General features: G+C 47.9%; 5 pseudogenes; all 5 read right to left on the bottom strand.

The window, feature by feature from the left end:
• Nucleotides 1-2325: 2325 nt before the first annotated feature.
• Nucleotides 2326-2444, bottom strand: LOC143950410 (5S ribosomal RNA; annotated as a pseudogene).
• A 101-nt stretch (nt 2445-2545) lies between these two features.
• LOC143942923 (5S ribosomal RNA) lies at nt 2546-2664 on the bottom strand (annotated as a pseudogene).
• Nucleotides 2665-3399: 735 nt separating this feature from the next.
• LOC143946851 (5S ribosomal RNA) lies at nt 3400-3518 on the bottom strand (annotated as a pseudogene).
• A 19010-nt stretch (nt 3519-22528) lies between these two features.
• LOC143944204 (5S ribosomal RNA) lies at nt 22529-22647 on the bottom strand (annotated as a pseudogene).
• Nucleotides 22648-23342: 695 nt separating this feature from the next.
• On the bottom strand, nt 23343-23461 carry LOC143948674 (5S ribosomal RNA; annotated as a pseudogene).
• Between the last annotated feature and the right edge of the window lie 1768 nt (nt 23462-25229).

Below are 25229 nucleotides of genomic sequence, written 5' to 3'. Positions count from 1 at the left end.
TAGCTCTGTCATGGTTCGGACGCTGTAATGTGTTGAAGATGAACGCGATGCCACGACTTCTGTATCTACTACAAGCCTTACCTATCAAAATACCCCAGACTTTCTTTCATGCGGTTCGCTCAATCTTTATCAAGTTCCTCTGGTGCGGAAAACATATGCGTATTGGTAGGGCAATGCTATTGCGACCGAAATTGCGGGGAGGTATTGGCTTCCCGGACCCTGCTCTATATTACACAGCGACGCACATGACACCGGTGGTTGACTGGTGCCGGTGTTCTGCCATATACTGTCCGGCCATGATATGGTGTCCGCGCCGTACTGCGCATGCGCAGTACGGAGCAGACGAAGCTTCGAAAAATCTCCGAAGCTGAACGGCGCTTGCGCGGTGAGTGGAGGTGGTAGCCCCACCATCCAAGCGGACATAGGGTTGTGAATATTAGAGGGCCCCTCGCAGGCGAGCTTGGCTCGCCACGCTTTGGGCTCGGCCTCGATGCGCTCGGCTCTTTTATATTCTTACTCTATGTCCACCTGGATAGTGGGGTTAGAACCTGGACTCAGTGCGCAGGCGCTGTTCATGCTCGGCAATTTTTCGGAATCTGTGTTGCTGTGTACACAGCGGACACTATCCGATGGGGGACCATATGTGATAAGACACCGGCATGGGGAACTGAAGCTATGGGTCAAGCTAGAGCAGGAGATGGCGCGGGTTCCATTGGCTGGTCTGCCTTGGGCGGGGAGGCCATTGGAGCCCTGTGTGACTACTCACCCGTTAATTGGCCCCTCGCTCGCTGAGATGGATAGTTTTTTTCACCTTTCCCACCTGACTAACTTCCCTTCTCCTATGACCCCAATTATTGGACATCCTAGATTCCCTCCGGGCCTATCTGACCAGGCCTTTACCAGGCAAGTCCCGAAAGGGCTTCTGAGAGCAGCCCTTTTCTTGGACCCACGGGCTTGATTCCCATGGGGACCATACTGCTAGAGCAAGTACCTGTTGCATTGGATAGCTGGAGAGCTAGACAGCTAATCCATTTCCTCGGATCACTACCTAACCATTCGTTCTTCTCTAGACAATTCCACCACTTTGAGGAAATTTGCCTGGATGATGGCCCAATTCATGGTTCCCTCTCTAGGTCCTACCAAATCCTGACAGACGCACAATCCTCCACGGATCCACCCTTCCTAGCTAAATGGAAAAGGGACTTACAAACTACATTCTCCAAACCACAGAAGGACAGAATACTCTTTTTCGCCCATAAGTCGTCACTCTGCAGTAAATATCAGGAGATCTCATATAAGCTGATCACAAGCTGGTATCGTACACCGGTGGTGTTGGCCAAAATATTCCCCGGTCAATCTGACCGCTGCTGCCGCTGTGGGCAACAGGCTGGCACCATTCTCCACATTTTCTGGGAATGCCCTAAATTACAAACATTCTGGCAGCCTGTCCTGAGACTCATCCACAAGTTCACAGACATTTCCTTAGCCAATGATCCCACAGCAGTTCTTCTCAATCTAACTCCTATGTCGAGAAAGTGTTATCATAAGTCCTTACTTAAACATGTCCCCAATGCAGCTAGGGCCTGCATCCCAAGTCAGTGGAAAGAGCAATCTGCTCCAATGGTGACCCAGTGGTTCGCAAGGGTAAATGATATTGAACGAATGGAAGAGCTGACTTCCACAATGAGGGATAAAACGGAGGAGCATGGGAACAGATAGTTCTACTGGACCCAGTTTCGCTTTTCGGAAGAATACCTCCGCGAGACATAGTAAGCTCATGGTGATCGTTGGAGATCGCTGTTCCAAACGTTGGACAGCTGATGAGCTGGTGAGCCGAGGGCGTCTCTTGCTCCCTGGGAGGGGACCCTACCCTATCCACTCTACCCACGACACCCCCTTACCCCTTCTTTTCCTTTTCTGCCATTTCCTTCCCCAATCTTCTCTTTCCCCTTCTCCCTCCTTTCAGTTCTACTATTTCCCTTCTTAACTCAAAAAAGGGAAAAGAAAATGGTATGTTCCGACCCCATTTGACTACTACACAATACTCTTCCCCTATCTATGGATATCTAAACTCTTCGAGGGTAGCAGGGCTAGTATCAATAATATTTTAAGTGGTAGAGGATCCCAACGAGATGGAGCTTTAATCTCATCTTGATATGACCGCAAAGCTGTACACGTGCTATTCTCCTCGGACTTCTTACCATTGGCTCTGATATCCATGCAATATGATCGTTTGTTTGTAACTATTTGTATAATACATTCTGTGAAGTTGCCTTTGCATTGTATGTCGCATACTACTAAATAAAAAAATAAATAAAAAAAAGAAGCCTATGGCACCTGGTATTCCCAGGCGGTCTCCCATCCAGGTACTAACCAGGCCCGACACTGTTTAGCATCCGAGATCAGACGAGATTGGGTGCTTTCAGGGTGATGGGGCCGTAGGTGATCTCTTCAGGCACTCTCAACCCTCTTGACAAACGCCAAGATGGTCACCTTGGGAAACAAGTGAAAAAAAAAACAGGTCAAGGCCAACAACATAAAAAGAAGCCTACAGCACCTAGAATTCCCAGGTGGTCTCCAATCCAGGTACTAGCAAGGCCCAACCCTGTTTAGCTTCAGAGATCAGAGGAGATCGGGTGCTTTCAGGGTTATGTGCCCATAGGCAATCTCTTTGGGCATTCTCAACCCTCTTGACAAATGCCAAGATAGTCACCTTGAGATACAAGCGAAAAAAAACAGGTCAATGTCAACAACATAAAAAGAAGAATACGACACCTGGTATTCCAACGCCATCTCCCATCCAGGTACTAACTAGGCCCAACCCTTCTTAGCCTCAGAGAAGAGAAGAGATAGGGCTCTTTCAGGGTGATGCTGCTGTAAGCGATCTCTTTTGACAAACGCCAAGATGGTCACCTTGGGAAACAAGTGAAAAAAAAACAGGTCAAGGCCAACAACATAAAAGGAAGCCTACAGCACCCTTATTCCCAGGTGGTCTCAAATCCAGGTACTAGCAAGGCCCAACCCTGTTTAGCTTCTGAGATCAGAGGAGACCGGGCGCTTTCAGGGTTATGTGCCCATAGGCAATTTCTTTGGGCATTCTCAACCCTCTTGACAAATGCCAAGATAGTCACCTTGAGATACAAGCGAAAAAACACAGGTCAATGTCAACAACATAAAAAGAAGAATACGGCACCTGGTATTCCAACGCCATCTCCCATCCAGGTACCAACTAGGCCCAACCCTTCTTAGCCTCAGAGAAGAGAAGAGATAGGGCTCTTTCAGGGTGATGCTGCTGTAAGCGATCTCTTTGGGCACTCTCAACCCTCTTGACAAATGCCAAGATGGTCACCTTGGGAAACAAGCAAAAAAAAACGAATCAACGCCAACAACATAAAAAGAAGCCTACAATAACTGGTATTCCCAGGTGGTCTCCCATCCAGGTACTATCCAGGCCCGACTCTTCTTAGCCTCCAAGATCAGACGAGATTGGGTGCTTTCAGAGTGATGTGGCCATAGGCAATCTCTTCAGGCACTCTCAACCCTCTTGACAAACACCAAGATGGTCACTTTGGGAAACAAGCGAAAAAAAAACAGGTCAACGCCAACAACATAAAAAGAAGTCTATGACACCTGGTATTCCCAGGCAGTCTCCCATCCAGGTACTAACAAGGCCCGACTCTTCTTAGCCTCCAACATCAAACGAGATCGGGTGCTTTCAGGGTGATGTGCCCGTAGGCAATTTCTTCAGGCACTTTCAACCCTCTTGACAAACGCCAAGATGGTCACCTTGGGAAACAAGCAAAAAAATAAAAAATAAGTCGGAAGCTAGAGACAATAAGGCCCGAGTCCTCAATTTAATCCATGCGGCGCATGTACAGGGAAGGCCTTTGCTTATGTTGTCAATGGACGCGGAAAAGGCCTTTGACAGGGTGGCCTGGCACTTTATGCAGGCCACCCTGGAACATATAGGTCTTGGCTCCAACATGATGAGCTGGGTAATGTCGCTTTACTCCACGCCGTCGGCAGCGGTACGGGTGAACGAGTGGTGCTCGGACTCTTTCCCCATCACTAATGGGACGAGGCAGGGGTGCCCTCTGTCTCCCCTAATTTTTATTCTGACACTGGAACCACTTATGCCGCGTACACACGAGCGGACTTTTCAACATCCAAAGTCCGTCAGACTACTCGATCGTGTGTGGGCTGCAACGGACTTTTGATTCACCAAAGTCTGACGGACTTTAGAATATGGAACATGCTTCAAATTTTTCCGACGGAACTCCGTCGGACCCAGTTCCGATGTAGAAGTCCGCTCGTCTGTATGCTGTTCCGACAGACCTAAAACGACGCATGCTCTGAAGCAAGTACGAGACGGAGTTCGTATTGGAAGTAGCACATTCGTCATGCTGCAAATTCTGTGCTCGTTTAAATGTAGCGCATCTTCTTTATAATGCTGGAAGAACGAAGTCTTTATTTATAATGCTAGAAGAACGAAGTCTTTATTTATAATGCTAGAAGAACGAAGTTGCTTTGCTGCTCATATTCACTCACAGAGTTCTCACAAAACACATTTCTGTCTTATTTCTCCTCATCTCATGAATGATCTTGTTTTTATTTTAAAGCCCCATCTCATTAATATATATATTTTTTTTTTTAGTAATTTTTTCCTCCATATTTTTCGTATAATTCTTTACCATTTTTTTTCTTGTGATCTCCATATTTAATTATTCAGTCAAGTTAACACCAAAAACTTTTTTTTTTTTTTAGTAATTTTTTCCTCCATATTTTTCGTATAATTCTTTACCATTTTTTTTCTTGTGATCTCCATATTTAATTATTCTGTCAAGTTAACACCAAAAACGTTTTATTTTTTTGTGTGTTTTTCATTACCACAATAACCTTTTTATTTTTATTCTGGTGACAAGTTACCACAATAACATTTTTATTTTGTTTGTAACCACAAGGAGGTTTGTGTCCCTTGTTAATTTCACATTGTCTTTTAGAAATGTATTTGACCAAAAAACACATAGGCAATTATATTTTCAAACAAAAATATCCATTTATTCTGGTTCAACAAAAAATGAAGGCAACACTGGAGAAACTTGTGACATTTGTGTAGCCTTTTGGCCCCAGGGCAAACATTAAACTCTGTGGAAAAGAAAATTCAAATATTCCGAAATACAATATGGTCCCAGAATCCCAGACATCAAGAGCAGCAGCAGATGGTATATATGTCCCCAGACTGTGGTACAACAGGCTGCATCTTTGGTCAGACCAGAGTGAAGCCAGGTCAGCACCTTCTTCTCTTCGCTCCACCCTTCACTGCACCCTTCCCTGCAGACTTCCCTGTAGCCTTCCTGGGAGGCTGTGTCTCCAGTGGTGTACTTGTGGCAGGAGGAGGAGGAGGAGGAGGAACAGGAGGAACTTGCTCCACAATATCGCTGGTGGCAGTTAATTCGCCACTCAGCCCCTTCTGCAACACCAAGAAAATTAGTCTCTCACACTGGAGGCGTTGGCCCATCTCCAATTGCTGTAGACGGCTGGCAATGTAGCAGCCATAGGCCTCTTCAGCTTCACGGGGGCTCTTTAACACATTAGTAGCCTCTCGAATTAGGCGCAGGGATTCCTCCTGTGTTACTGTCATTTTCTTAGGCCTTTTTGCTGGAAGACGGAGGGGAGGCACCTGTGATTTTGTCAGTCTTCTACTGGGCCCGGCCACCTCCTGGCTGACAGTGGGCCCAGCCTCCTCCTGGCTGACAGTGGGCCCAGCCTCCTCCTGGCTGACAGTGGGCCCAGCCTCCTCCTGCCTGCCACTTTCCACACCTTCCTCCTGGCTGAGCTCATCCTGTGTATAAAAAAGGGACATTGTTTTAGTTTTTTGTTCATCAATCATAAACATTTTTCAGCTCCTGACTTCAAAATTCTGTTAATACATATAAAAGAGTATCATTATGACACCACTATTTCTTGTTTCTGCTGGTGACAAACATTTGTGGCTACTACTGTAAATTGATATGTCCAAATTTTTAGGTTTTTTTAACATCAATAATAGCGTTTAAATTCTAACATCTAGTTAACATCATTAATATTATGAATATCACTCTTTTTTGTAACAAAATACCTGGCTCCAGCTGGGTGCATCCGCTTCTTCCAGGATGGAAGGCTCCGCTTGCTCATCAGCCTCTGCTGAGGTGGAGGGAATGCTGCAGGGAAGGGTGGAGGGAAGAGTTGAAAGCGACTTCCTGGCTCTGGTCGCCAATAAACCGTAGCTTGTGAAAGTACCACAGCCTGGGTACATACACAGCACCTGGTGCTGCTCCTGATGTTTTGGATTTCTCGATTTTCTTATTCTCCTTTCGGTACATATTTCGCAATAATTGAATTTTCTTTTCCACAAAGTCCACGTCTGCCTCTGGGATCCAAGGCTGCACAAATGTCACAAATTTCTCCAGTGTTGCCCTCCTTACTGGTTTATTATAATAATCAATGTGCTTGGAATGCCACAGATTTGTCAGCTCTTTGTATTTGTCTATAAATAGACTTAAAAATTCAGAATTCTTAAATTTCTGATTAATTTTTCTGAAAGACAATACACAAGCCAAAAACAATAATGTTAGCTCAGACTCTCCTAATCTTAGCCCAATATAGACCCCAGGATCTGCCACTTATTTGGGGAATTTGTTTAAACTTACCTTCGTTTTGCTTGCTCCCAACTTCCGTTCCTATTTTCGCAAAAGAACATACGACATGTGATTTTTGTTGTTATATACAGTGCGTACGCGTAGAACTACGCCTGCGTTGCCCGCCCATGACGTTCTTTTAGTCAAGTTCTTGTTTTCCCGCCCCTTTCTGCGCACATAACGTATGAAAGAACATACGACATGTGCATTTTGTCGTTGTATACAGTGCGTACGCGTAGAACTACGCCTGCGTTGCCCGCCCATGACGTTCTTTTAGTCAAGTTCTTGTTTTCTCGCCCCTTTCTGCGCACATAACGTACGAAAGAACATACGACATGTGCATTTTGTCGTTGTATACAGTGCGTACGCGTAGAACTACGCCTGCGTTGCCCGCCCATGACGTTCTTTTAGTCAAGTTCTTGTTTTCCCGCCCCTTTCTGCGCACATAACGTACGAAAGAACATACGACATGTGCATTTTGTCGTTGTATACAGTGCGTACGCGTAGAACTACGCCTGCGTTGCCCGCCCATGACGTTCTTTTAGTCAAGTTCTTGTTTTCCCGCCCCTTTCTGCGCACATAACATACGAAAGAACATACGACATGTGCATTTTGTCGTTGTATACAGTGCGTACGCGTAGAACTACGCCTGCGTTGCCCGCCCATGACGTTCTTTTAGTCAAGTTCTTGTTTTCCCGCCCTTTTCTGCGCACATAACGTACGTACGACATGTGCATTTTGGCGTAAGATCCAGTGCGTACGCGTAGAACTACGACTGCGTTGCCTGCCCATGACGTTCTTTTAGTCAAGTTCTTGTTTTCCCGCCCTTTTCTGCGCACATAACGTACGTACGACATGTGCATTTTGGCGTAAGATCCAGTGCGTACGCGTAGAACCACGCCTGCGTTGCCCGCCCATGACGTTCTTTTCCAAGAATATTTCCCGCCCCCTTTTCTCTACGGTGCGCAGTAGGAGAAACATGGCGGAAACACAACAGGTGCTTGATATTAACGACTCCAGTAGTCACGAATCCCCGGAGCCACAAACGTCCCAATCCAGAAAGAGGAGATTTAAGGCCTCAAATATGGCATTTGAAGAGATGGTGGAGATGGTGGCAATCTTGCGAAGTAAGGATTATGATGGCAAGCATGGACCATACACCCATCCGAACTTGCGCAAGGCCAGAATCATGGGCAAAGTAGTTAAGACCCTGCACAATCGTTTTGGGGTACGACGGTCAAAAGACCAATTGAGGAAACGGTGGTCCGACCTTAAATTGAGGGAGCCGGATCAATACAGAAGGATCAAGAAAGTTCTTAAAAAAAGTAAGTACTTGTCGTGTGTTCCTATTTTATGATTATTGCATACTGATCCATATGCTTTACCTTTGTACAATGTAAAAAATTGCTGCTTTCATGTTGGATACAGTAATAATCGTATCGTTATTAACAAACCCTCGTAAGTTGTTCGTGGCAAACCTCGTTTATGATACAGGGTTTAATCCGCATTTTTTGGCTGTGTAATTTTTAGGACCCCAAAAAAGATTAGGACATTGTGGTTTAGATGTGTTTCAAAATACAATGACTAGAAAAGAACATTCAGTGTAATTGAAGGAGAGGACACTTGGCAGCTGTCTAAAAACACATCTGCACTCATGAGCAAAAGTGTGGGACACCAGAGAACATTTAGTAGGGTAAACCACACGGGGTTCCTTGGTATACTTGGGGGGGGGGGGGGGGTTGGGCAGGTGTGAAACTTGGGCAAACAAGCAAATTATTTTATTTTTTGGCAAAGTGAATTGATTTATCATGTCTTCACATTTTGCATCTCTTCATAAACCGACAATTGTACAAGACTTCTAATCAAGGTTTCATCTTCCTAGTTCTAGCCTTAAATATCTGTGTGCTAAAGTATACCTTTTTGTTTGTTAATTTCTCATAGGGGAGAAAAGACTCACAAAGCAGGATCCCAGGGACCGCCACCCTTGCCAGCATGAATGTGAGGTTAGCCCCATCCCCCCCGTGGATGTGCATGTGGAGGAAGGAGAGGTGGAGGAAGGAGAGGAGATGGGCACCCCACCAGGTGAGTGTCTGACACCACAGCTTCAGGTAATCGATGTATACCTGCATATTTCAAAACACATGTTTTTACATCTATTTTAGGTGATGTTCTGGTTGTGGAAAGGGACACATTTCCAAGCACCAGTGCCCCCCCCCCCCCCCCGAGGATGTCGAGGAAGGAGAGGTTGAGGAAGGAGAGGTGGAGGAAGTAGGGGAGATGGGTACCCCACCAGGTGAGTGTCTGACACCCCAGCTTGTTGAAATCCATGTATGACTGCATATTTTTTGACCCAATTTTTACCATCTATTGTAGGTGATGTTCTGGTTGTGGAAAGGGCCCCGTTTTCCAGTGACAGCGCACAAAGGCTGATTGGCCAGATAATGCGCTGGAATGGGGAAATAGATGCCATGCGAACTAGCCTGGATCTCATGAAGAATCAGATTGACAATATGCAGCAGGAAATGAAGAACATGATCGATATTTTGGGGAGAATATAATCCGTTTCTCCATAATATCGATCATGTTCTTCATTTCCCTTGTTTTAGTTAAAAGATTGTTACTTCCAAAATTATCAATATTGTGGCTGATTGTTGTTAAATTTTTCATATTTTTTTAAGAAAAAGAAAAACAAAAAAAAAAAATTTTTTTTTAAAATTATAAAAAAAAAAGGAAAAGAAAAAATGTTTGGCAAAGAAAGTTAAATTAACCTAAAAAAAATATATAAATAAATATTCAATGGCACATGTGAATGTGGCCAAATTAAAATTTTGAACAATCAACAATGTGTGGCGTATTCTTTCAATGCTCAATACCAGTTTGGGAAAAGTGATTTTGTGTATCCAGTGACAATGGGCCTTATTTAATTAATGAAAATACACTTGGCACTACAAGTGCACTAGGATAACATAGGAGACAGCACAAACCAAAAGCAAGCAAGAAAACAAAATTCAGATTTGATGTTCTTTTATTATTTTTATGGTTTTAAAAATTAAATATTCTGTGGCATTGCAATGGCCCCCCTACCGTTAAAATAAGTGACATATCTTTGCCGAACTTCACGGGCACTTTGGGGGGCCAAGCCAGTACGGCCAGTATCCAGGCCTGTCAGAGATTCCAAGACCAAGTCCAGCCTCAGGCATTATTGTTGATAAATAATTTATCGAGTTTTTATTTAAAAAATTGTGCAAAATGCAGCACGTAAGTACTACACGGTTCAGTTTGTATTCGGCTAGGTTAATAGGAGTCATAAAAACACGGAACCGGCTGGCCATTATTCCAAACGCATTTTCCACAACTCTTCTCGCTCTGGCCAGCCGGTAGTTGAAAACCCTCCTCTCCGGGGTGAGGGTTCTTTGGGGGAATGGCCTCATGACGTGGTCGTCCAGAGCAAAAGCCTCATCAGCTATGAACACGAAGGGGAGTTCTTCTACATTCTCGGAATCAGGTGGCAATCCCAGTCCACCTGTCTGTAGACGGCGGTAGAACTCCGTCTGGGCGAAGACTCCTCCATCCGACATCCGGCCATTCTTCCCCACGTCCACATACAGAAATTCATACTGTGCCGACACCACCGCCATTAACACAATACTGTGAAACCCCTTGTAGTTATAATAGTATGACCCCGAATGGGGTGGTGGCACAATGTGGACGTGCTTCCCATCTATCGCACCACCGCAGTTCGGAAAGTCCCAACGGGTGGCAAAATGGGATGCCACAGTCTACCATTCCTGTGGCGATGAAGGAAACTGGGGAGGCAAAGCAGAAAAAACAAAAATAAGTACTTTTGCACATTAAACATTGTACATTACAACACAAACTTTCGTTCCCGCTTCTGCCTAGTCACAGGACACCGATCGTCTGCTCCCTGTCATTGCCCATCCCCCAGACAGTTAATAAACACTCACCCAGAACACACTTTAAACCATTCCTCGGCTCCCTTGTGCTTAATAACACCTTCACTGCATGTGACATTTTTACAGTAATCAATACAATTTTTTACAGCATTGATCACTGTATTAATGACAATGGTCCCAAAAATGTATGGAAATTGGCCAATGTGTCCGCCATAATGTGGCAGTCACCAAAAAAAAAAAAAATAACGGTTAGCACCGCCATTACTATTTTAAAAAATGGCAAGATTTTACAAATGCCAGCAAAATAGACCATATTTACGAAACAATAGAACTTTTGCACAAAACAATCAATAAACGCTTATTGCGATTCATTTTAACACATTTGTTTACTAAGAATACGTATCGGCATCAAATGATGTCCAAAAAAAATCAGGGTGATATATTTTTGTGCCTATATTTCTTAGAGCGAAAAGTGAAAAATAATGCATATTTTGAAAAATGCATTTTGTGTTTGTTGGTGGTTAATCACCAAAAATCAAAAAGCAGAGGTGATCAAAGACAACCAAATACAACATCTATTTGTGCTAATAAAATGAAGATAATTTACTAGGAGGATACTATTAAGGGGGGGGGGATTCAGTTAAGGGGACACAGACCATTTGGAATAAGCTTTAAATGTTTGGTTTTAGGATAAAGCAATAGAATGGAGCTGACAAAAGACATTTTAAGTGACTAGACTAGGTGGATATGGGCCTACCATAGCATGTTGGTGAGGTTTAATGAAGGCAAATATGCAGGAAAGACAAAAAAGGAGCATTAAAAGATTACAGCATGCATGAGGACAAAGGGGACATTCACAGCATATTGCAATCATGGTAATTAGAGATTGAGGAAAGAAATACAAGGCATTAGCAAACATTAACCACTTTCAGACCGGACCAATTTGCTGGTCAAAGACCAGACCACTTTTTGCGATTCGGCACTGCGTCGCTTTAACTGACAATTGCGCGGTCGTGCGGCGTGGCTCCCAAACAAAATTGACGTCCTTTTTTTCCCACAAATAGAGCTTTCTTTTGGTGGTATTTGATCACCCCTGCGGTTTTTATTTTTTGCGCTATAAACAAAAATAGAGCGACAATTTTGAAAAAAACGCATTATTTTTTACTTTTTGTTATAAATATCCCCCAAAAATATATAAAAAAACATTTTTTTCCCTCAATTTAGGCCGATACGTATTCTTCTACATATTTTTGGTAAAAAAAATCGCAATAAGCGATTATTGATTGGTTTGCGCAAAAGTTATAGCGTTTACAAAATAGGGATAGTTTTATAGCATTTTTATTAATAATTTTTTATTATTATTTTTTTTTACTAGTAATGGCGGCGATCTGCGATTTTTATTGTGACTGCGACATTGTCGGGGACCCATCGGACATTTTTGACACATTTTTGGGACCATTGTCATTTATACAGTAATCACTGCTATATAAATGCAGTGATTCCTGTGTAAATGACACTGGCAGTGAAAGGGTTAACCAGTGGGTGGCAGTGTAGGGGTTAAGTGTTCCTAGGGGTGTGTTACTAACTGTGAGGGGGTTGGGCTTTCATTTAGTGTACACTGATCTCTGCTCCAATCACATGGAGCAGAGATCAGCGTCACTAGTTGCTAGGCAGAATGGAAAAATGTTGTTTATACAGCATTTCCTCCATTCGGCCGCTCCGTGAGACGATCGCGGGGATGCCCGCAGCGATCGAGTCCGCGGGTCCCGCGACCGGACTCACAGGGGTCCCAACCAGCGCGGGAGCGCCATGTCTGCCCTGGGTGACATTCCCCCCTCCCTTTTTGTCTTTATTTTTCTTTTTTTCCCCGCCGCCATCCCCCCACCTCCTCTCTCTCCGTCTTTGCACTCTCTTCTTCCCCCGTCCTCCCTTTTGACTATGCCTTGTCTCCTTACTAGCCTTCGGGACCCAGAAGAACCCCAGGGTTCTGGACATGACCGGCTCATATTTTACTCTGCTTCACGTAGGTCATGATAAGCTGGCTCGCTGTGGTCCCAGTTGTTCTCCATGATTACATTTGTCTGAACGGAGCTGCACTACTCCGTTACTCAGTACTACTGTACTACATGTCGGAGGTGGGGTTTCTCTCTTTTCTGCATGAAACTGTAGGACTCCCCTCTGAGAACCCAGAGTTATTTGGCTGCCTATTTTTTGTTACCATGTAATTGTGACCCTGGGTCATGCTGTATGGTTGACTGTTATATTTATGTTCTACTTAATAAAAGAATAATAAAAAAAAAAAATATAAGTCAATGCCAACAACTTAAAACTAAAGCCTGGGGGCGTGGCCTGAACATGGAAGGATAGAGACGTGCACCGCCTGAGCTCCCGGCCGTCTCTCGCCTCAACGGATAATTTCTACAGCTAAACCGCACTATGCCCACCTCAAAGAAAAAGACCGCACACAAACACGGCAAATCTACCCGACCGCCAACTCCGGCAGCGCATTCGAGTGATATTGAGAGGCTTTTTCACCTTTCTCAGCACCGCTCCTCGGACCCCAATATGGCGCCGGAGCGCGCCCACGTGGATGTTGACCGGGCGACCTGCTCCTTGCCGGACTTGGATTCAGAGGCTTCTCAGGCTTCCTTCCTTGCCCCACACATGGGAACACCTCGAGCGCCTCATAGTGCTCTGGACGCTATGGAGACCCCCCGACCGGCGCCACCGGTAGATACGGACCTCCGCCTGCTGTTGCAGGCTCTCCCTACGAGAGCCGACATCACCGCCTTGATTGATAAGGTGGAAGAAACCCACCGTAAAGAAATAGCGCTCGTCAGGGGTGAAGTGAAGGACTTGGCAACTAGAGTTACTGGTGGGGAGCATTCCCTCTCGGCCCTGGAGCGGCGGGTGGAGGCAATGGAGGCTTCACAGACAGCACACGTGGACATGCTCCTCACTCAGCAATTACGACTGGAAGAAATGGAAGACCGCAGCCGCAGGAACAACCTGCGGCTGCGGGGGCTACCTGAGGCGACGGGATCTGAGGATCTAGCGGACACTGTCGCTGCAATTTTCCGCAGCATTCCTGGAGTAGACTTACCATCCCGCTTGGAGTTTGATAGAGTGCACCGTGCTCTGGGGCCCAGGTCCGCAGATCTAACCAGGCCGCGGGATGTTGTATGCCGACTGCACCACTATGGCCTCAAGGAGGAGGTCTTGCGGAAGTCCTGGGAGGCCCCTACTTTGGAGTTCGATGGCGCTGAGGTGAGGATACTCCCAGGCATTTCCCGTGCCACCCTTCAGCGACGTGCCTTACTGAAGCCCCTGCTGGATCTTGCACGGCGCTGTGGAGCTACATATCGTTGGGGCTACCCGTTGTCAGTTACATTCCGTAAGGACCAACGGGTCTTTACTCTCCGGGCTATAGACTCCTTACCTGCTTTGTTTGGGTTCCTGGATGCGGAGCCTATCGCAGTCCCGAACTGGCTGGCGTCTCTGCCCCACTCGCAGGGACCGAACCCGAATCATAGCAGAAGAGGTGACTGGCAGCCCAGACAGCAGCGACAACGCCGCAGACCCAGGGCGCCCTCCGGGGAGGACTCCCGCGAGCTCTGAGGTAACTTTTCTTTTATGATCCTTTGCCCGCTGCCCTCCCCCCCCCCCGCTCACCGATTCCAGTGTGATAGTCGCCGCCGCCGCTGATTATTTCTGTGTGGACACCCTGGACTGCGGCTGCGGCTTAGGCGGTTGGTGCCCCCCCACCCCGGCTGCCTCCCTACTACTGCCCTGTCTGTCACCCCTCACCCGAGTGCCGTTTGTGGAGCCCCTCCATTACATACCTCACAGGGGGACTGCACCCCTTACAGCGGCTCATCTCTGGATATCAGATTGCAAATCACACCGCAGCTCGCTATCTCAGGTTGCAGGTCCCTCTTTGGGGGGCACTGCCTACTGTAGACTCTAGATTAGTGATGGAACATATTACCTACTGAACTCTACCTTTGTGACAGTGCTCCTTGCCGTGCGGAATGGCTTTTTACTGTGATGTCTGCAGGTTCCTCCGTTACATGTAGCAGGGGAGTTTCAGCCCGGCGGGAGGACACTACCGGAATGTTTTTTCAGCCGGACCGCCAGTGTACCCGTTCCTAATGGACAGTATTTCTGCACAACCGGAATTTTTAGTTCGGGGGCTCAGTCGTTGGCTGGCCCTTACACTTACTGAAGGATTGTAGGACCTAGCTGCAGTGCTCTCTATGGGGAGGGAAATGGGATGTTTTTTCATCTTTTCATTCCCTTGCTCTCTGTCCTACATGACTGGGTCTCTATATACTGTGTAAATGACATGGGCTATGGTAAAAGCACATCACTTGAATTTTTTAATGAGGGACCTACATTGTTTTCACATTGTGTGGGGGGAGACGTTCCTACACGAGTGTCCCGGTGGGCGGCACTTGTTGTTGGGGGGGGTGGGGGGGGCGGGGGGACTCGGGGGGGCGGGGGGACTCGGGGGGGGTGATGGTTGTACGTGCCCTGGGGGGCCTCTGGTTGCCCTGCCCGGATACGTTATGACCTGTTACCCATCTTATCAGGGTTGTTGCTCATTAATATGGCTCTCTACATGATTTGTCTGATTTACTTAAACTGTTAACTTGTGGTTTGGTTATTTATTTTCTATATTTATGTGGAATGGTTTTGAGGGGTTGCACATGGTGCATCTATGACCTATAAGAGGCGGGGGGCGGGCCTGTGGAGCTGGTTATCTGGTTTCCTGTCAGTCTCGTCCCCACCAATAGGCCGGCATATTGCCCTGGGGGTCACGGTTAGTTCCCCCTGGGACATTATATGCTTTCACTTGATTTATAGGGAGACGAGGGCAATAGGCCCACTCCCATGCTACAGTTTTCTGTGTTTTTCTTTTCCCCCTTCTCCGCTCTATTTCTTCCCTCTTCTATTCCCTCTTTCTCCTCAATAACTTCTGTCTCCGGATTTTCTTGTCTTTTCTCTCTTCTCTTTCTCTCTGCTTTTTCTCGCTGCACCCCGCTTTCTAGATTCTCTCCCCCTCCCTCCCTTTCTCGTCCCGTCCCCCCCCTTCTCCCCGCTCTGACCCTTTCTGCACCCTCCCTTCCTCCCCTCTTACCGACCCCGTCTACCCTCCCCGGTGTACCCTCCCCCTCTCTCTCTTCCCCATCCCCCCCTTCTCTCCGGTTCAGAGGTTCTCCCGATTGTTCTATGGCGGTGCCACGTGTGAACGTCTTGTCACTTAACGCGAAGGGCCTTAATACGCCTGAAAAGCGCCGCATGCTTCTAGCTGATTTGAAAAGATTACATGCTGATATTGCCTTTATACAAGAGACCCATTTTAAGCCGACTGCACTGCCATACCTACGCAATCGACACTTCCAATGGACGTATCACTCCACTAACCCGCTAGCTAAATCCAAAGGGGTCTCCATACTCCTCTCTAGTAGACTTCCGTGGTGTTGCCAGGGATCCCTGTTAGATCCTTCAGGCAGATATGTGTTCCTTAAGGGGCTTATTGGTCAAGTGCAGGTGACTTTGGCGGCCGTGTACGCTCCTAACGAACTCCAAGCCACTTTTCTAGAGAGGACCATGGAAAAACTGCAGGAATTTAAGGTTGGGCAATTACTGCTCGGAGGGGATTTTAATGCCCCGCTGATCCCCTCTGTAGACACGTCGTCCGGCCGGACATCCATGCCGATTGCTCAGCTTAAACGCATTGCGAGGACATTGCATGACTCACAACTTATAGATGTCTGGAGGTTACAACATTCGGGAGAAAGAGATTACACGTTTTACTCCCCCATGCACAAACTTTATACACGAATCGACTACTTTCTAATTCCCCACTCCCAATTGCACGCGGTTGAATGCTCTTCCATAGGTGACAGGACTTGGTCAGATCATGCGCCGATCTCCCTTACATACAGGCTGACTGACGCTTCCTCCCTGACGAATAGATTTTGGCGACTAAACGAAAGTCTCCTACAGACCCCGGAAGTCCTAGATGATGTCACCAACACGTTGCGATGTTATTTACAGGAAAATGACCTCCCAGACTGTCCCCCAGGTGTTCTATGGGAGGCCCACAAAACGGTAGTGCGGGGGGTCCTGATACGACACGGTGCACGGATAAAACGGGAACGCGCCGAGCGGCTGAACCAGCTTCTGGAACGGCTGCGCGTCGTGGAGGCCAGACACAAACATGCTCCCTCACAACCCTCTGAAAATGACCTACTGATGATTAGAAAGCAGATTACGGACCTGCTACATTATAGAGCTAAAGCTGCCATTCAATCTTGCCGCAGGATGACTTACGAGTCAGGTGACAAATGCGGGAAGCTTCTGGCAAGACTGGTCAGGGAACGTAGGCTTCTGACGTATGTTCCACATGTAGTGGCGCCAGGAGGACGGAAGGTCCACTTACCCATGCACATAACCCGTGAGTTTAGAAACTTTTATTCGGACCTGTACAACCTACAGACGGGCCCCACGTCCCCAACCGCCCTGACTGACTACTTGGAAAAATCTCAAATGTCCTCTTTATCCCCAACAGGGAGGGAGGAACTGGAATCCCCCATCACTTTGACGGAAATTCATAAAGCTATAGGGACAATGAAGCCAGGGAAGGCCCCGGGACCGGACGGATATACGCTGCAATACTACAAACGCCTGTTAGATCTGCTAGGGCAGCCCATGCTTGCTCTATTCAACGCAATAGGGGAAGGCGGGGAGTTCACTAGAGATTCCTTAGCCGCTCACATCTCGGTGATTCATAAAGAGGGGAAGGACCCGGCATGCTGCGGTAGTTTCCGGCCGATCTCTCTCCTAAATTTGGATCTCAAAATTTACACCAAGATCTTGGCTACTAGGCTAGCAGGCCATCTCCAGCGACTGATTCATTTGGATCAGGTTGGATTTATTCCTTCCCGTGAGGCCAGAGATGGTACCACGAAGGTGCTGAATCTGATTCATGTGGTGAGAAAAGCGGGATTACCATGCGTACTGTTAAACACGGATGCTGAAAAGGCTTTTGACCGTGTAAATTGGCCATTTATGTTTGCGGTACTTCGGCATGTGGGGCTGGGAGACAGAATGATTGCACGTATATCTGGGGTGTACTCCAAGCCGACTGCCCAAGTTAAGGTTAATGGGGCGTTGTCAACTCCTTTACCAATAACTAATGGGACACGTCAGGGTTGTCCACTGTCTCCTCTCCTGTTCACATTGACTCTAGAGCCTTTTTTGGCCACGGTAAGGCTGAACCCGGATATACAGGGAGTAGCCGTGGGGGGTGTGCAACACAAATTATCGGCATACGCCGACGATATGCTTTTCACATTAACTAACCCAGGCATTTCCTTACCCAACCTGCTCAAAGAGTTTGAGGTATACGGGAAGTTGTCTAACCTGAAGATCAACTTTACCAAATCGGAAGCCATGGGGATATTGCTCCCGCCACGGCTGCTCACTGCTCTGCAGTCCAGCTTTCAATTCAAGTGGACAATGACCGCCCTGACCTACCTAGGCACTGCTATTCCTCCAGACCTTGCAGACCTATATACATGCAATTTCCCCCCTTTATTGACTAAGGCCGCGTACACACGGGCGGACTGTTCGCCCAACTTTGTCCGCTGAACAGTGTTTCAGCGGACAGTCCGCCCGTGTGTGGGCTTTCAGCGGACAGTTTCAGCGGACAGTTTGACGGACAAAGTCTTTCGGAAATTCCGAAAAACTGTCCGCTGAAACTTTGTTTGAGCGAACAGTCCGCCCGTGTGTAGGCTACTTTCGAAATGAGCAAACTGTTCCCGCTCGGAGGAAAGTCTGCTCATTTCGAGCGCGTGTGAAGGTAGGCGGGGCCCGCGACGGAGACGTCGCGGGCTCCGCCGCCTGGAATGGACTTAAAGGGGAACCCCAACGCCGAAAAAAATCGGCGTGGGGGTCCCCCCAAAGTCCACAACAGACCCTTGTCCGAGCACGCTACCCGGCCGGCCAGGAAAGGGGGGCGAGCGAGCGCGCCCCCCCTCCTGAGCCGTACCAGGCCGCGTGCCCTCAACATGGGGGGTGCCTTGGGGAAGGGGGGGCCGCGCGGCCCCCCCACCCCAAAGCACCTTGTCCCCATGTTGATGAGGACAAGGGCCTCTTCCCGACAACCCTGGCCGTTGGTTGTCGGGGTCTGCGGGCGGGGGGCTTATCGGAATCCGGGAGCCCCCTTTAAGAAGGGGGCCCCCGGATACCGGCCCCCCACCCTATGTGAATGAGTATGGGGTACAATGTACCCCTACCCATTCACCTGTAAAATAAAAGTACCCAAAAAAAAACACAACACACGAGAAAAAATATTTTATTGCACAGCTCCGGGGGTCTTCCGTCTTCGGGGGTCTTCTCGCCGGACTCCTCCGCTATCTTCGTGTAGCTCTTTTGCTAGCGGAGGAGTCCGGCTTTCTTCCTCCCCGCCGCCGGCCTCTTCTCCCGACTTCGGGGGTCTTGTCCCCCTCTTCGGTTCTTCTGCCGGGCCACCGCGCCTTCTTGTAGCTCTTTTGCAGGCGGTGGCCCGGTCTTCTGTCGCCGCCGCCTTCCGTTCTTCTGCCGGGCCACCGCGCCTTCTTATAGCTCTTTTGCAGGCGGTGGCCCGGTCTTCTGTCGCCGCTGTCGCCGTCGCCGCCTTCCGTTCTTCTTCTTGTTCTTCTTCTTCTCCAGGAGATGTTGACACGACGCTCTCTCCGGCCTGAATGCCAGAGCCGCCCTGCGCTGCCACTTATATAGTGCCAATGGGGCGGTGTCACATGGTATATGTCACATGGGTTGGTCACATGGGTTGATGTCACATGGGGACTATGACATCGTAAGGGGGCGGGGTCACCCATGTTGAGGGCACGCGGCCTGGTACGGCTCAGGAGGGGGGGGCGCGCTCGCTCGCCCCCCCTTTCCTGGCCAGCCGGGTAGCGTGCTCGGACAAGGGTCTGTTGTGGACTTTGGGGGAACCCCCACGCCGATTTTTTTGGGCGTTGGGGTTCCCCTTTAAGTCCATTCCAGGCGGCGGTGCCCGCGACGTCTCCTTCGCGGGCCCCGCCTACCTGTACACGCGCTCGAAATGGGCGGACTTGCCTCCGCCTTACGTGGGCGAGTCCGTTCATTTCAAAAGTTGAGCGAACTGTTTGGCAAACAGTTCGCTGAAACAGTCCGCTCGTGTGTGGGCAAGTCCGCTCATGCAAATTTTGAGTGGACTGTTGCGGCAACTGTTTGACGAACAAAGTTTCAGCGAACAGTCCCCGCGTGTGTACGCGGCCTAAGACGCGGCTGCTCTTGGACTCATGGCACAAAGGGACACATTCCTGGTTCGGTAGATGTAATCTACTAAAAATGTGCATCTTGCCAAAATTTCTGTATTTATTTCAGACTCTGCCGATCAAAATCCCCCCTGTTTATTTTAAACAGGTACAGGCATTGTTTACCCGCTTTGTCTGGGCACAGAAGCAGCCTCGGATACCACGTTCCCAACTGTCCCTTCCAAAACGATACGGAGGTGTGGCGTTACCAGACGTCAAGCAGTATTATAGTGCCTCCCACCTGAGTAGGGTGATTGATTGGGTTCGCAACCTTCCCACCAAATTGTGGGCCCAGATAGAACAACACCAGTGCCCAGTCCCGTTGAAGTCTGCCCTATGGTGCAGGGCCACGTTGCCGAAGGAAGTGAAAGCCCACCCGCTTATAGGCAACACCCGATACCAGAGTGAGAAGGCGGCATTCCAACACTCCCTGACGACCGTGTCGTCCCCGCAGACACCGATTCTCGGTAACCCTAGATTCCCGCCGGGTCTACCGACTACGCAGTTTCGACGATTACGTGACTCCGACCTTACTAGGGCATCTCAGTTTGTAGCGCGGGACGGCTGGGTTTCTATTGGTGCCCTTATGGACCGCAGGGGTCCCTACGGTTTGAATTTTTGGGATGCCGCACGTCTACATCACTTTCTTCAGTCCATCCCGAGCCCCTCGGCTCATTCTAGACCGCTGACTGTGTTTGAGGAGCACTTCTCTGACACGGAACCTATCTCCCGACTTCTCTCTAAAATGTATGTTTTACTGAATACACCGCCGCCGACGCACCGGATCTCTAGTCTTGCGAAATGGGAGGGGGACCTGGGCTGCACCTTCACGCCTGCGCAGATTACACAGGTTCTACGGTTCACCCTGAAATCTTCAATATGCACCAAAACACAGGAGTTGAATTATAAAATCCTCACAAGATGGTACCTGACTCCTAGCCGCCTCCACCTTATCTTCCCGGACACGTCTGCACATTGCTGGCGTTGCGGGGAAGATGGAGGTACGCTCATACGTGTTTTTTGGTCCTGCCCCAAGCTCTTGGACTTTTGGACTGCAGTCCGAAATATTGCCCAAAAATTTACGGAGTGGCAAATCCCGAATGACCCGGCCTTCTTCCTCTTACATATATCGGACCTGCCCCCTAGGAGATATGCACGGTCAATCTTGCGCCATCTCACCAACGCGGCCAAATCTTGTATCCCTCTGCTCTGGAAGCAACAAACTCCCCCTTCCGTGGCCATGTGGCTACGGAGGGTGGAAGAAATTAACAAAATGGAAGATCTGATAATGACTGCCCAGGATAGGCAGGAAATTTACTGAAAGACCTGGTTCCTCTGGAATGTGTTTGTGTACTCGACAGAAGGCAGAGCCCTTCTCGGGCACTAGGGGGAGTTAGGTGGGCTGACAGGCGTTCGTGCGGGGTACTCCGAATCTCCTCCGCTCCCCTTCCCTAATCTCTTCCTTACCCCTCCTTCCCTTATCCTCCTTTTCCCTCAATCCTCCCCCTCTCTTTTCACTATTTCTCTCTTCTATCCCATCCCCCCTTTCTGCATTTTTCATCCTCCCCCCCTTTTCTTTTGTTTGTGCGCTGTTGCCAATTTTTTCTTATACATGCGACCTACTGACTGTTTACAGCGGTCTTGATTTCGGCCTATGGATCTGGACCTTGGGATATTCACTGTACTTGGTATATTTTTGACCCCCCTTTTTGCCGGACTTGGCAGAGGGGGGGTTCCTGGTGAGGTCGATTCAATATTTACGGTGTAATATGTAGCTAATAGTCGTATTTTCTGTTACTATGCTGCACATTCTGGAGGCTGGCGACCTTCACTGTCTTTGTTGTCCCTTTTTCTTTGGGGGCCCTACTCTATATATGTGAAAATTTTGAATAAACTTATATTTGCAAAAAAAAAACTAAAGCCTATGGCATCGAGAAATCCCAGGCGGTCTCCCATCCAGGTACTAACCAGGTCCCAACCCTGCCTAGCCTCTGAGATCAAATGCACGCTCAACCCTCTTGACAAACGGCAAGATGGTCACCTTGGGAAACAAACAAAAAAAACAAGTCAACGCCAACAACATAAAAAGAAGCCTGCGGCATTTGGAAAACCCAGGCGGTCTCCCATCCAGGTACAAACCAGGCCCAACCCTGCTTAGCCTCTGAGACCAAACGAGATTGGGTGCTTTCAGGGCATTGTGTCCATAGGCAATTTCTTTGTGCACTCTCAACCCTCTTGACAAATGCCAAGATGGTCACCTTGGGAAACAAGGGAAAAAAAACAGGTCAAAGCCAACAACATAAAAAGAATCCTACGGCATCCGGTATTCCCAGGCGATCTCCCAATCAAGACACTAACCAGGCCAGATCCTTCTATGTCACCTGGTCTTCCCAGGCAGTCTCCCATCCAGGTACTAACCAGGCCTGACGCTGCTAAGCCTCTGAAATCAGACGAGATCGGGTGCTTTCAGGGTGATGTGGCCGTAAGCGTTCTCTTCAAGACACGCCCAACCCTCTTGACAAACGCCAAGATGGTCGCCTGGAGAAACAAGCGAAAAAAACAGTTCAAAGCCAACAACATAAAAAGAAGCCTATGGCACCTGGTATTTCCAGGCGGTCTCCCATCCAGGTACTAACCAGGCCCGACACTGTTTAGCCTCTGAGATCAGATGAGATTGGGCGCTTTCAGGGTGATGGGGCCGTAGGTGATCTCTTTGGGCACTCTCAACCCTCTTGTTAAACGCCAAGATGGTCACCTTGGGAAACAAGCGAAAATAAACAGGTAAACGCCAACAACATAAAAAGAAGCCTACGGCATCTGGTATTCACAGATGGTCTCCCATACAGGTATTAACCAGGCCGTACACTGCTAGGCCTCCGAGATCAGATGAGATTGTGCGCTTTCAGGGTGATGTGTCCATAGGTGTTCTATTTAGACACTCTCAACCCTCTTGACAAATACCAAGATGATTATCTTGGGAAACAAGTGAAAAAAAAACAGGTCAACGCCAACAACATAGACCCTGGCAGTCTCCCATCTGACCCAGAACCTGCTTAGCCTCTGAGATCGGGGGCTTTCAGGGTGATGTGACCTCAGGCGAACGCTTTGGGACATACTCAAAACTCTTGACTGATGCTAAAATGGTCACCTTGGGAAACAAGCGAAAGAAAAACAGGTCAAAGCCAACAATATAAAAAGATTCCTACGGCACCTTTAATTAGGTACTATCCAGGCCGGACCCTGCTTAGCCTCTGAGATCAGATGAGATTGGGCGCTTTCAGGGGGATGTGGCCGTAGGAGATTTCTTTGGGCTCTCTCAGCCCTCTTGACAAATGCCAAGATGATCACCTTGGGAAACAAGTGGAAAAAAAAACCATGTCAACGCCAACAACATAAAAAGAATCCTACGGCACCTGGTATTCCCAGTTGGTCTCCCATCCAGTTACTAATCAGGCCCGACAATGCTTAGCCTCCGAGATCAGACAAGATCAGGCACTTTCAAGGTGATGGGGCCATAGGCGATCTCTTCAGGCACTCTCAACCATCTTGACAAACGCCAACATGGGCATCTTGGGAAACAAGCGAAAAAAAACAAGTCATTGCCAACATTGGAGGCTAAGCAGGGTTGGGCAATCAGTTTCCTTGCCTGAAATAGGCATCTCAGAACTGCCATCTGGCTACTTCCCGGGTTTCCAACTCCTTCAACTAATCCCAGGAGACAATACTTCGCCTCCATCCTGGTGGAGGTTCCAAACACCCGATCAATGGTTCCTGTCACCTCTGTCCAGTAGCGGATCAACTTCGGGCATCTCCAAAACATGTGCATCATGTCTCCCCCCCTGTTCCCGCACCGGGGGCAACTTGCGTCCGGCCGTTCGGCCAAACTGAAAAAGTTTACGAGGAGCATAATAGGTTCTATATAATAAGAACAGATGTGACATCCTCTGTGAGGAGAGCCACAATTCACCACAGGCAGGATTCCTGTGGCCAATTATAGCTCAGGGGGGTTTAGTACACACCCCACACTATATAAGGACGCCAGCACGGCGGCCTTGTATAGTGTGTTGCGGTGGTCAGGGAAAGAGGACGATAGGCAGGGACAGTGTCTTTACTGCTTGGGAACCTGGCACTGTTACAGTGGGTGATATGTGCCTCCTGCACAGTACACACCTGAAGCTACCCTTTATTACTGGTGTTCAATTTCTGCAATACATGCATCTGCAGTGCAGAAGTTAGAGTGGGTGTTGTGTGCCTCCTGCACAGTATACACCTTATTGCTGGTGTTCTGTTTCTGTAATACAGGAACCTAGCACTGTTACAGTGCTAGGGTGTACAGAGAAGCTGGTATATATAGAAAACTACAGCATACAGAAGAAAGGCTAGTGAATACAGAATACAGACTCGTGTATGTAGAAAGGCTTGAGTATACAGAGATGCTAGAGTAAACAGTGAGGCTGGGGTACACAGAGAGGCTAGTTTAAAGAGAGGCTAGTATATACAAAGATGTTAGTGTATATAGAGAGGTTAGTGTATAGAGAGAGTCGAGTGTATACAGAAAGGACAGTGCATATAGAGAAGCTAGTGTATACAGAAGACAGGCTTGGGTATACATCAAAGCTGACATTCTATACAGAAGACTGGGTAGTGTATACAGAGAGTCTAGTGGGTACAGAAGACAGGCTGTTGTATTCTAGCTAGTTTTTACAGTCTAGTGTATACAGAAGACAGGCTGTGGTATACAGAGAGTTTAGTGTATTCAGAGAGTCTAGTGTATACAGTCGGCGAGTGTATACATAAGACTGGCTAGTTTACACAGTGTTTACAGAGATGCAAGGGTGTACAGAGAGGCTGGTATATATAGAAGACTACAGCATACAGAAGAAAGGCTAGTGAATACAGAATACAGACTCGTGTATGCAGATAGGCTTGAGTATACAGAGATGCTAGAGTAAACAATGAGGCTGGGGTACACAGAGAGGCTAGCTTAAAGAGAAACTAATATATACAAAGATGTTAGTGTATATAGAGAGGTTAGTGTATAGATAGAGTAGAGTGTATTCAGTTAGGACAGTGCATATAGAGAGACTAGTGTATACAGAAGACAGGCTTGGGTATACATCCAAGCTGACAGTGTATACAGAAGACTGGGTAGTGTATACAGAGATTCTAGTGGGTACAGAAGACAGGCTGGTGTATTCTAGCTAGTTTTTACAGTCTAGCATATACAGAAGACAGGCTGTGGTATACAGAGGGTTTAGTGTATTACAGAGATGCAAGGGTGTACAGAG

This window comes from Lithobates pipiens, unplaced genomic scaffold, assembly GCF_037356315.1.
Source record: "Lithobates pipiens isolate NorthernLeopardFrog02 unplaced genomic scaffold, aLitPip1_a1.2 Scaffold_10, whole genome shotgun sequence".
Lineage (NCBI taxonomy): Eukaryota > Metazoa > Chordata > Amphibia > Anura > Ranidae > Lithobates > Lithobates pipiens.
This window is presented reverse-complemented; position numbering and strand designations above follow the sequence as displayed.